The sequence below is a fragment of the Aotus nancymaae genome, unplaced genomic scaffold, assembly GCF_030222135.1.
Source record: "Aotus nancymaae isolate 86718 unplaced genomic scaffold, 86718_ANA_hifiasm-v0.15.2.pri h1tg000030l, whole genome shotgun sequence".
Classification (NCBI taxonomy): Eukaryota; Metazoa; Chordata; class Mammalia; order Primates; family Aotidae; genus Aotus; species Aotus nancymaae.
This window is the reverse complement of record NW_026988443.1, coordinates 36,181,457-36,194,370: the sequence shown is the minus strand read 5'-3', so window position 1 is coordinate 36,194,370 and position 12,914 is coordinate 36,181,457.

Here is a 12,914-nt window from a genome sequence, read left to right as displayed (position 1 = left end):
AAAAACCTGGCTCTGTCCCTCCCTCTCCCCCATCGCACACACACCCACTGGGGCTGGTCATCCAGGAAGGCTGGGAACAGCGAAGCTTCTTGCCTCCCAAAGAGAGTTTGTGGCAAGAAAATTTGGGTTCTTTGAGGTTCAAGAAGCTGGGCCAAGTGGGACAGTCACAGGGAGGTTTTGGCAAAAGCCTGGCTGCCTCTTCCCAGACAATGTCATCATCTAGGCCTGCCCCACCCATCCCAAATACCCACTTTCAGCCTATTCCTTCTCATACCTCGGGGTTCTCCTTACATGCTCGGGCCTGTTTTCTCATCTGTAAAATGAGAACGATGGCAATATTTTGGAGACGAGATGACACGTGCACAGGAGAACCCTCGGCAAGACGCCCGGTGAGCAGCAGAGCTACTGTGAATGGAGCGGATGGACAGTGAGGCCAGCGACACCCAGAGGCCGGCGAGCAGCCGCTGACCCGGCCCTCCCCTCCCCTCCCCTGCACCGCTCTGCCCTGGCTGCCTCCCTCCTCCTGCTCCTCACAGTCTATGCCCACTCCCACCTCTGGGCCTCTGCCCTGGCTGTTCCCTCTGCCTGGAACACTTTCCCCAAATCCCCACTCAGCTCCTTTCTCCCTTCCCTCAGGGTTTTGCTCAGATGTCACCTTTTCAGTGAGCTTCACCTGGATACCCCTTCTCCACTCTCACTGGCTCCCTTTTTGAATTAATCTTTCTCTACTGTATTTATCCTTCTAAGGTGCTACAACTTTTCTATCTTTTTTTTTTTTTTGGATGGAGTCTCACTCTGTCACCCAAGCTGGAGTGCGGCGGCATCACTTCGGCTCACTGCAAACTCTGCCTCCCAGGTTCAGCGATTCTCATGCCTTAGCCTCCCAAGTAACTGGGTGCCACCATACCTTGCTAGTTTTTTTAGTAGAGATGGGGTTTCACCATGTTGGCCAGGCTGGTCTCCAACTCCTGACCTCAAGTGATCCACCGTCCTTGGCCTCCCAAAGTGCTGGGATTACAGGTATGAGCCACTGCGCTTGGCCCAGTTAAATATTAAAAACCGAGAGAGTTACTGTCCATCTACAAAGGCTGGAATGTCACATAAACCCACCAAGAGTTTTGCCTAGGCCTTTCCTGGGCCTTCAAGCATGACAGGATAACAAAGGAATTCTTAATGGGACCCGTTTAGGATTAAACAGGTTTTATTGGGGGTCTGAAATAACTTCCCAGGCCTCCAGAGACAAATTTATTGGGGGTCTGAAGGAACTCTCCAAACCTCCATGATTTAGCAGGAGACAAGATAAGGGTAATCACTCTCGTACCCAGACCACTTAGATTAAGTAAATTCACTGAGACTCCAGAGGAAGTCTTCAGGGCTCAGACTTTAGAGAAGAAATTAATCACCTAAGGCTGGGCGTGGTGGCTCAAGCCTGACGGATCACCTGAGGTCAGGAGTTTTAGACCAGCCTGGCCAACATGGAGAAGCGCTGTCTCTACTAAAAATACAACATTAGCCTGGCATGGTAATGCATGCCTGTAATCCCAGCTACTCGGGAGGCTGAGGCAGGAGAATCACTTGAACCGGAGAGGCGGAGGTTGCAGTGAGCCGAGATTGGCCATTGCACTCCAGCCTGGGCAAGAAGAGGGAAATTCTGTCTCAAAAAAAAAATTTATCACTTGTCTTCAGATGAATGCACACTTACTCGCAGACATATAGCTTAGAAGATATATAAGCTCTGGAAAACTTTGTAATTTTGAGTTGGTCTGGAGAGACTTTCCAGGCCTCCCTGTACCCAGTTACAGAAGTAAACTCCTTCCTTTCCCAGTTGATCTGCATCTCATTATCCGCCTCAGGAATAAGCAGCCCACCCTCAGTGGGGTCGGAACCCTCCTGTTAAGGGGAGGACCCCAGGGGCGTGCCAGGACACTCGTATGCCAAGGCAACTTCCAGACTGGGGACTGAGTCCGCCCCTGAGAGGACAGTCCCTGGACCCCAATGTGGGGAAGCTCGGGCCCCCATCTCAGGGGGTTCCCCATTGGCTGCCCCAGGAACCAGGTGCAAGGCCGAAGCCACCCCTGGGCAACACGGGCCGGGGCAGGCTGGGAGCAGCAGGGAGCCCCTCCCCGTCTGGGCACCCCGCCTCTGGAAGGCCTACGCCCCTACAAGACCCACGTCTGCGCCTTCTGCTTCGCTCAGCCTCGCAGAGCCTCCCCGCCCCGGGCTCCCGCAGCTGCAGAGCTGTGCCGGGAAGCCGGGTCTCCATGACAACATTGACGTCACCGGCCCGGGGCTGGGAACTGCCTCCCGCCCCCCGCAGCGGTCGGGCCCAGCCCCAGCCCGGATCTGCAGCAGCTGCGACCCAGGAGTGCTGGCGCCGCCGACCCTGTCCTCTGGCCTGTCCCTTCCTGGTCACCGGGGCCAGACAGGCGGGAACAGGCCAGAGGGCCCTCACCTGCCGGCCACCTTCCCGAGATCCGCTTCTTCCCGCCCTTCCCTTTGGTCCTCAGATTGCTCTCTGCTGGTTACAGGCTCAACAGACCTCGCTTCCTGTTTCATTAACTGGAATCCCCCTCCAGGGAGAATGTGCGTTTTAATAGAATGCGGGAGTGATGAGCCGCCCTCCCCGCTCCCTCGACGGCTTCACCTCTGCCTCCCTTTACTCCACAATAAAGAACAATTCCCAAATTACATAGCCCCTCCCCCATCCCGGGCGCCTGCCCTGTAACAGCTTCCCACTGCCCTAGTGCTGAGAATTCAGAGGCCTCGGCTCTCTGCAGCGGCCCCGGCCCCACCTCCTTCTCCTCCTCCTCCCTCCTTCTCTTCCTCCCTTCTCCTTCTCTCTTCTTCTCCTTCCTCTCCCTCCTCTTCCTTCTCCCTCTTCCTCCTTCTCCTCCTCCTCCTTCTCCTGCTTCTCCCCCCCCGCCCCTCCTTCTCCCTTCCAGCACCTTCCCCCACCGAATTGCCAGGCTCTGCCTCTGGGCCTCCGCATGTGCCCTTCCCTCCTCCTGCAAGGCTGTTCCCTCCCCCGCCTCCCCTCCGGCTGGAGACTCCAGCTGCTCTCCAGGTCTAGGCTCGCAGGTGAGCTCACAGCAGCCTGCACTTCCCTTCCGCTCTCCGTGGCTGTCTCGAGGGTGAGGACGGTTAACAATAACAATGCTGTGTGCTTCCAAACAGCTACAAGAGGCGTCTGAATGAACGTTCTCACCACAAAGAAATGATCACCGTGTGGGGTGACGGATTCACCCGTGACCCTGACTTGATCATTACACAGTGCGTACGTGCATGGAAGCTTCACGTTGCACCCCATCGATATGTACCACTGCCGAGTGCTGTGAACCCGGAAGTATCTGAGGCAGGGCTCAATCAATCTAGAAAGTTTATTTTGCCAGGTTTTAGGACATGCCCGTAACACAGCCTCAGGAGATCCTAACATGTGTCAAAGGTGGTCAAGGTCAACTTGAAAAAGTTATTATCCATAGTAAGCAATGTCTGAGTTGTGGCTGGGTGCGGTGGTTCACGCCTGTAATCCCAGCAGGAGGGGAGGCCAAGGTGGGTGGATCACTTGAGGTCAGGAGTTTGAGACCAGCCTGGCCAACATGGTGAAACCCCATCTCTACTAAAATTACAAAATTTAGTCGGATGTGGTGGCTCACGCCTGTAATCCCAGCAATTTGGGAGGCCAAGGTGGGTGGATCACTTGAGGTCAGGAATTTGAGACCAGCCTGAACAACATGGTGAAACCCCATTTGTACTAAAAAGACAAAATTTAGCTGGGTGTGGTGGCACATGGCTGTAACCCCAGCTACTCGGGAGGCTGAGGCAGGAGATCACTTGACCCCGGGAGGCGGAAGTTGCAGTGAGCCGAGATTGCACCACTGCAATTCCAGCCTGAGCAACAGAGAGAGACCCTGTATAAAAAAAAAGAAGAAGAAGAAAAATCAAGAAAAGAAAACTGAATTGGAATCATGGGTTGTAGAGACCAAGGTTTTTGTTTCTTGCTTTTGAGACGGAGTCTGCTACTGTTGCCTGGGCTGGAGTGCAGTGGCATGATCTCGGCTCACTGCAACCTGCACTTCCCGGGTTCAAGCAATCCTCCTGCCTCAGCCTCCTGAGTAGCTGGGATTACAGGTGCCTGCCACCATGCCCAGCTAATTTTTGTGTGTGTTTTTTTTTTTTTTTAGTAGACACAGGGTTTCATTATGTTGGCCAGGCTGGGGAGACCAAGGTTTTATCATGCAGATGGCACCTCCAGGTAGCAGGCTTCAGAGAGAATAGACTGTAAATGCTTCTTACCAGACATGCTGGAGGGGTATAATGAGATATGTCCAACCCCCTCTTCTATGATGGCCTGAACTAGATTTTCAGGTTAACTCTAGAATGTTCTTGGCCGAGAGGAGGGGTTCGTTCAAAAGGTTGCAGGGCCTTAGAATGTTATTTTTGGTTTACAGCATCCATTAAAAACAAAATAAAATGCAAAACAAACAAAAAAAATGATTTGTGTGATCATTTCTTTAGCAGCTGCCTCAACCCCTACTCCACGTGTCCTGAGGGTGAGGATGGCGTTAGTTCTATTCACTCCTGGTCCCCAGCACACAGTAAGTGCTCATCATGTATTTCGAGACAGACTTATTGAGGTGCAGTTCACACACCATTCAATTCACCCTTAGAAAGTGTACAGTGCAGTGGTATTTAATGTGTTCAGAACTGTGCAGACACCATCATGGTCAATTTAGAACCTTTTCATTACCCAAAAGTGATACCTGTACCTGTTAGCAGCCACCCTCCTATCCCCCATCCCCCTCAGCCCTAAGCAAGCACTAACCTACTTCCTGCTTCTGTAGACATTCTGGATCTTCATATAAATGGAATCACACAGTATGTGGACTTTGTGACCAGCATTTTAAAGGTTCTACACTGTGTTCAATGAAAACGAATGGGTGACTGGAGGAATGAAAGGCTGTGAGAAGCAAAGGCAGGGTCCTCTCCTGGTGGGGTGACGGGCAGTGGAAAGCGGGGCCATGGGTCCACTTTGGGATCCACATCTAATAGGGATGCAGCCTTTTTTTTTTTTTTTTAAGATTTAAAAGCATTTAATGACATAGCATATATTTAACAGGGCAAAAGTTGAGAGGTACAGGTGTGCAGCTTTCACTGAGTCGACAACTGCCTGCCCCAGCACCAGCACACCTCTGACAGTCTGCAGCCAAGGTCAAAATTCCAATCTCGGCTGGGTGCAGTGGCGCACACCCGTAATCCCAGCACTTTGGGAGGCCGAGGTCAGTGGATCAAAAGGTCAGAGAAGTTTGAGACCAGCCTGACCAAGATGGTGAAACCTATCTCTACTTAAAATACAAAAATTAGCTGGGTGCAGTGGCAGGTACCTGTAATCCCAGCTACTCAGAAGGCTGAAGCAGGAGAATCTCTTGAACCCCAGAGACAGAGGTTGCAGTGAGCCAAGATCACTCCACTGCACTCTAGTCTAAGTGACAGAGTGAGACTCCGTCTAAAAAAAAAAAAAAATTCCAGTCTTGTTGCCTAAGCCCTGAGTTTAGATGCAGGTCAGATGCCAGACCCACTGCCCCTCATTCCATCAGAAGAGCCACTTTCTGTTCTTCACACTGGCATTTTCATTCATTCATCCATTCCACAGAAATGCACGGTTATGAACTATGAGTCTTTTGTAAATGAATATACTCTTATTTTTAAAAATCAATTAAAATAGACAGATGCTGGCTCTCAAGACTTCGGGCTAGACCTGAGAATCTTACCTCTGCCAGACCATTCTGCCACAATTCATCCCAGGAGGTCCAGGCTGGGACCTTTAGTGCTTGGGGTTTGACGGGACAGTGGTCCCAGGTGACTTGGAAGGCCTCTCCGTGAATATGCACACTAAGTACCAAGTAAAACACTTGAAGTAGCGATTCAAGAAAAAGATTTTTTTTTTTAAATGCACGCTAAGTGGAAATTGTTTTACCAACATGTAAATGCCATCTCAATTCCTGCCCCCTCAGTGCCCCACTTCCTTTTTGGGGGGATGAAGCCTTGCTCTGTCGCCTAGACTGGAGTGCAGTGGCACAATCTCGGCTCACTGTAATCTCTGCCTCCTGGGTAGAAGCAATTCTGCCTCAGCCTCCCAAGTACCTGGGATTACAGGCACCTGCCACCACGCCTCGCTAATTCTTGTATTTTTAGTAGAGACGGGGTTTCACCGTGTTGGCCAGGCCGATCTCGAACTCCTGACCTCAAGTGATCCACCCGCTCATCCTCCCGAAGTGCTGGGATTACAGGCATGAGCCAGTGCACCCAGTCAGTGTCGCACTTCTTACTGTGTGGACACTGTCTCGGGTACTGGTTTATAGAAATCCTAGAACTGCACTGTTTACACAGCAGCTACCAGCTACACATGGCTGCTACTGAGCAATTAAAACGTAGCTGGTTTGAACTGAGGTGTGCTCTAAATGCAAAACACACACCACATTTGGAAGACTCAGTATGGGGGAAAATATGTAAACTATCTCGTTAATTATTATGTATATTGACTACAGGTTGAAATGATAATAGCTTGGATATGTGAGGTTAAAAAAACATACTGTCACAGCATTTTGGAGAGGTCCAGGTGGGCGGATCGCCTGAAGTCGGGAGTTCGAGACCAGCCTGGCCAACATGGTGAAACCCCATCTCTACTAAAAATACAAAAAAATTAGCTGGGCATGGTGGCAGGTGCCTGTAATCTCAGCTACCTGATGGGCTGAGGCAGGAGAACCACTTGAACCCAGGTGGCAGAGGTTGCAGTGAGCTGAGATCGTGCCATTTCATTCCAGCCTGGGTGATAAGAGCAAAACTCTGTCTCAAAAAAAGAAAAGAAAATATATTGTCAAAATTAGCTGGGTGAGGTGGCTCTTGCCTGTAATCCCAACACTGTGGGAGGCTGAGGCAGGCGGATCAAGAAGTCAAGAGATCGAGATCATCCTGGCCAACATGATGAAACCTTGTCTCTACTAAAAATATAAAAATTAGCTGGGCATAGTGGTGCACACCTATAGTCCCAGCTACTCAGGAGGCTGAGGGAGGAGAATCACCTGAACCCGGGAGGCAGAGGATGCAGTGAGCCCAGATCGTGCCACTGCACTCCAGCCTGGTGACAGAGAGAGATTCCGTCTAAAAAATAATAAGTTCAACTGTTTCTTCTTACTTTTTAAAATGTGCCTATCATAATATTTACATTTATCTATGGGGCTTGTCTTCTATTTCTTTTGAACTGGGGTGGTCTGAAGCATCCCACCTGTGATGGATGCATCTCTAGGGCTGTGAAATCCATTATTGCTGTCCACAAAACAGCCCACAAGGGAATCACTGTCCCCACGTGCCCTGCCCGGCAGTAGCCAGTGGGTGAGCAGGGAAAGCCCCAGAGAGGACCTGCTTCCAGGGTAATCCTGGTCTCAGGAAGCAGCTGGGATTGCAGAACCTCATTCCCTGAGTTTCCTTCCCACCAGATCTGAAAGCGCCTTCCCCTCCCTGGCAAATCAAAGAGACACGAGCCTGGTGTTTCTTGGGGAAACAGTGCATTGCTCTTACCGGCACACTTGGAGAAGAAACGGTCTAGAGATCTGTCACCAAGAGCTAGGAGGTGTCCCTTCCATTCTGTCCTCATCCTTCTAGTTCTGCAGAGATGACCCAAAATGCTCCAGGGAAGGTTTCATGGCCCCGAAAGGTAGGTTTCAGTACAGTGATGAGTGGATCCGGCGTGTGGATTTCTTTGCTGACAGGCATCTCTGGCAAATCAGATGGAAGTTAGCCCAGGCAGGGCGGCTTCATGGACACGCGGCCTGTGCGGTCACACACAACCGAGCTTAGAAGGTTCTCTGCTTGGTTTAATGCTCTGCTAATGCTTTCTGAGAATTATTCATCATTTTTTGTAGAGGGAGCCTGCATCGTCATTTTACACTGGGCTCTGCAACCGACGTGGCCAGCTCTGAGCCCAGGACTTCTCCAAACTGAAAGTGCACAAGAAACACCTGAAGATCTTGTTAAAACACAGATTCTGCCTCAGGAGGTCTGCGGTGAGCCCTGAAGCTCTGCATTTCTCATGAGCTCTCCAGGAATGCCAGTGTCACTGGCCCACGGAGCACACAGGGAGCAGCAAGGCTTCTAGAACAGTGGTCTCAGCCCTGGCTGCACGTGAGAATCAGTTAAGCAGCTTTTCCGAGTCACACATCTAGGCTCCACCCCAGAGTCAGCATCTTTTAGAAGCTCCTCAGGTGATTCCAGTGTGTAACCAAGGCTTCCAGGGCAGCGCTTCTCAAATTCCACGTGCACACAAATCACCTGGATACCTTATTACCAATGCAGATTTAGCTGGGTGTAGTGGCTCACACCTGTATTCCCAGCACTTGGGAAGACCGAGGCGGGCGGATCACCTGAGGCTAGGAGTTCAAGACCAGCCTGGTCAACATGGCGAAACCCTGTCTCTACTAAAAATGCAAAAAATTAGCTGGGTGTGGTGGCACACACCTGTAATCCCAGCTACTTGGAAGGCTGAGGTAGGAGAATTGCTTGAACCCAGAAGACAGAGGCATAGGCTTCAGTGAGCCGAGATCGCACCATCGCACTCCAGCCTGGGCAACAAGAGCAAAACTCCATCTCAAAGAAAAAACCAAAACACCCATGCAGACTCACGCCTGGCGTGGAGGTTCACGCCTGTAACCCTAGTAGTTTGGAAGTCTGAGGCAGGAGGATCGCTGGAGCCCATGAGCCCCGGAGTTCAAGGCTGCAATGAGCTATGATCAATGCATTGCACTCCAGACTGGATGAGAGTGAGACCCTGTCTCTAAAATAAACTAGGCTGGGCACAGTGGCTCACACCTGTAATCCCAGCACTTTGGGAAGCCAAGGCAGACAGATCATTTGAGGACAGGAGTTCAAGATCAGCTTGGCCAATATGCTGAAACCATGTCTCTACTTAAAATATAAAAATTAGCTGAATGTGGTAGTGTGTGCCTGTACTCCCAACTACTCAGGAGGCTGAGGCAGGAGAATCACTTAACCCTGGGAAGTGGAGGCTGCAGTGAACTGATACTGTGCTCCTGCACTCCAGCCTAGGTGACAGAGTGAGACTCCATCATAAAAATACAGGCTGAGTGCGGTGGCTCACCCCTGTAATCCCAGCACTTTGGGAGTCCGAGGTGGGCGGATCACGAGGTCAAGAGATCAAAACCATCCTGGCTAACATAGTGAAACCCCGTCTCTACTAAAAATATAAAAATTAGCTGGGCATGGTGGCGCATGCTTGTAGTCCCAGGTATTTGGGAGGCTAAGGCAGGAGAATTGCTTGAAACTGGGAGGTTGCAGTGAGCCGATATTGTGCCACTGCACTCCAGCCTGGCACCTGGCAAAAGAGCAAGATTTTGTCTCAAAATAAATAAATAAATACAAATAAAATAAAAATAATTAAACGGCAGATTCTGATTCATCATGTCCAGGTGAATCCTGAGACTGCATTTCTAGCAAACTCTCCCACAATATGAAAGCTGTGCATGATCTGGACCACATTTTGAGTAGTAAGGCTCTAGACTCAGTCGATCTTCTATTTCTGTTAAGTATCAGTATTAAAGTGGGGACAGAACAGAAAGGCAGCATGAGGGTCTTCAGGGTCTCATCTACATGTGGATAGAGTACACTGAAAAAATAAAGTCAAATATCCCGCCATGTACACTTGTGCAGGTTGTGCACTGCACAAGTGTGCCACATCTAAGGGAGTCCATTCACATCATAGGTTTGTATTTTTATTAAGACAATTTTCCAGCAGATGGCAGTAGTTTTTAGAAAAGGGACATGATGTTCACCAAGAGGCTTCATAAGGATGGACAAGTGTTGCTTTGATAGAAGTCGGGGTGCCACCATGCCCTCTCGCAAGTCCAGACACAATAGAGAGGAGCAACCACGTTTTCACTGAAAGAAAAACTTTTGCTGGGCACAGTGGCTCACACCTGTAATCCTAGTGCTTTTGGAGGCTGAGGCAGGACGATTGCTTGAAGCCAGGAGTTTGAAACCAGCCTGGGCAACAAAGCAAGTCCCCTGTCTCTTCAAAAAATAAAAAATAAAAAATAAAAATTAGCAAGGCATTGGTGGTGTGCACCTGTAGTCCCAACTACTCAGGAGGCTGAGGGAGGAGCATCTCTTGAGCTCAGGAGCTGGAGGCTGCAGTGAGCTATGAGGTATGATCAAACCACTGCACTCCATCCTGAATGACAGACCAAGACCCTATCTCCAACCAAAAACAATAAAAAATCTTTTTTGATGTTGCTTTTTTTAATTGAGGCAAAGTACATGAAACATAAACCACTGAAAATGTATATTTCAGTGGTGTTTCAAATATTCAGAATGTGTACAACCACCACCTCTAGTTACAAAACATTTTCATCATTCCAAAAGAAATCTGACACACACTAAGCAGTCACTGCCCATTCTTCCTGCCCTCTCACCCCTGGCAAACACCAATCTGCTTTCTCTATCTATAGATTCGCCTGTTGGGTATTGCAAATACAGAATCCTACAATATGTGGTCTTTTGTGTCTGGCTTATTTCACCCAGCATGATGTTTTTGAGACTCATCTGTATTGTAGAATGTATCAGTATTTCATTCCTTTTTTACGACCAAATAGTATTCCATTGTCTGTGTGTACCACATTTGTTTGTTCATATATTGTGATGAGAAAATTTTTTCTTTAAAATTGTTTTTCATATATTGTATTGCTCTTGTTGCCCAGACTGGAGCGCGATGGCGTGATCTTGGTTCACCACAACTTCCACCTCCCAGGTCCAAGCAATTCTCCTGCCTCAGCCTCCTGAGTAGCCAGGATCACAGACATGCACCACCACACAGGCTAATTTTATGTTTTTAGTAGAGACGGGGTTTCTAAATGTTGGTCAGGCTGGTCTCCAACTCTGGCCCTCAGGTGATCCACCTGCCTCGGCCTCTCAAAGTGCTGGGATTACAGGTGTGAGCCACCGTGTCTGACCTGTCTTTAAAATTTTATTTTTCTTCTGCTTTTAAAGGAACATAGACAAAATTCTGAGTGTTTCCACTTGATGTCACTTTTCAAAAGCTGATGTGCAACATATATGGTAACTTACACAAATCTTAAGTGTAGAGCTCTGTGAATGTGTAAACCTCTGTATAGCTACTGATCAAGATGTAGAACCCAGAAGCTTCCCTCCTATCCTTTTATATTTGTCTATTTTCACACTGCTATAAAGATACTACCTGAGATTGGCTAATTTGTAAACAAAGGAGGTTTAATTGACTCACAGTTCTGCACGGCTGGGGAGGCCTCAGGAAACTTACAGTCATGGCAGAAGGGGAAGCAAACACGTCCTTCCTCACAAGTCGGCAGAAGAGAGAAGAATAAATGAAAGAGGAACTTCCAAACACTTATAAAACCATCAACCTCGCCGGGTGCAGTGGCTCACACCTGTAATCGCGGCACTTTGGGATGCAGAGGTGGGCAGATCACAAGGTTAAGAGTTCGAGACCAACCTGACCTACATGGTGAAACCCCCGTCTCTCCTAAAAATACTACAATTAGCCAGGCATGGTAGCAAGTGCCTGTAATCCCAGCTACTTGGGAGGCTGAGGCAGGAGAATTGCTTGAACACAGGAGGTGGAGGTTGCAGCGAGCAGATATCATGTCACTGCACTCCAGCCTGGGCAACAGAGTGAGACCCTGTCTCAAAAACAAAACCCATCAATCTTATGGGAACTCACTCAATGTCATGAGAAAAGCATGGAGAAAACCGTTCCCCCGATCCAGTCACCTCCCACAAGCTTTCTCCCTCAACACCTGGGGATAACAATTCAAGATGTGATTTGGGTGGGGACACAAGGCCTAAGCGTATCACCCTTCTCAGTCAATAACAACCCCCCTTACAGAAATAACCAGTATTGTGACTTCTATAATCATAGATGATTTGTGCCTATGCATGAATTTCTACAAATTGAATCATACAGCAAATCTTTATTTGTTTCTGGCTCCTGCCACACAACGTAATACTCACCCAATTAATTCACGTCACTGTGCATGTCAGTCATCGGTTCTTTTTCTCCTGTTCTGTAGAATTCCATCTTATGACTATGTCACTGTTTATCTTTTCATTCTCGCATTAATGGAGACATTCGTGTTGCTCCGCTGTTTGCCTCTCCCACAATTTGTTTATTCATTCTCCTGTCAGTGGACGTTTGGGTTGCTTCCATTTCTTGGCTATTAGAACTAATGTCTCTCTAAACATGTTTCTGTGTGTCTTCTGGTGGATGGATGAGCTCAGCGCTCTTGCGCTCTTCTGCTGCACATCCGGGAGGGAAGCTGCAGGGTCCTAGGGTGGGTCTGTGTTTAGCTTTAGTAGGTAGGCTCTCCAAAGTGGTTGAACCCATCTAGACTCCCATTAGTGATGCATGAGAGTTTCTTTCGGCAACTGCCCTCGTCTCTGAAAACAATGCAAACTGGTACTCAGGCTCCAAACTGCAGAGACTTGTCAGGTTGGCCAGGAGGCCCTCTGTTACTGGTGGTCCAGGAAGGTATACCTGCTGACTGCACAGTTTTCCTGGTAGAGTCTTCCTGGTCTGCCTTGGGACAGGCTGCCCCTTCAACCTACTCCTCTGTCCTTTAACGTGGTTAGTCCTGTCTTAGCCTGGGCTTCCCTAGAAGCAGACACTGAGATAAAGATTTCCATTTGAGACTTGGTCCCAGGAAATACCATTGAGACAATGGGAGAGTGAGGTGGAGAAGGGAAGGATGTCCTACCAAGCCCGTGAGCAATGAGGGCAGCTGGAGATGATTAATTCCCAGGGAGGGACCCTGGGAGCCAGAGGAGAACACAGGAGAACACACTCCCAAGAGGAGTGAGGGAGCTGGGGTACT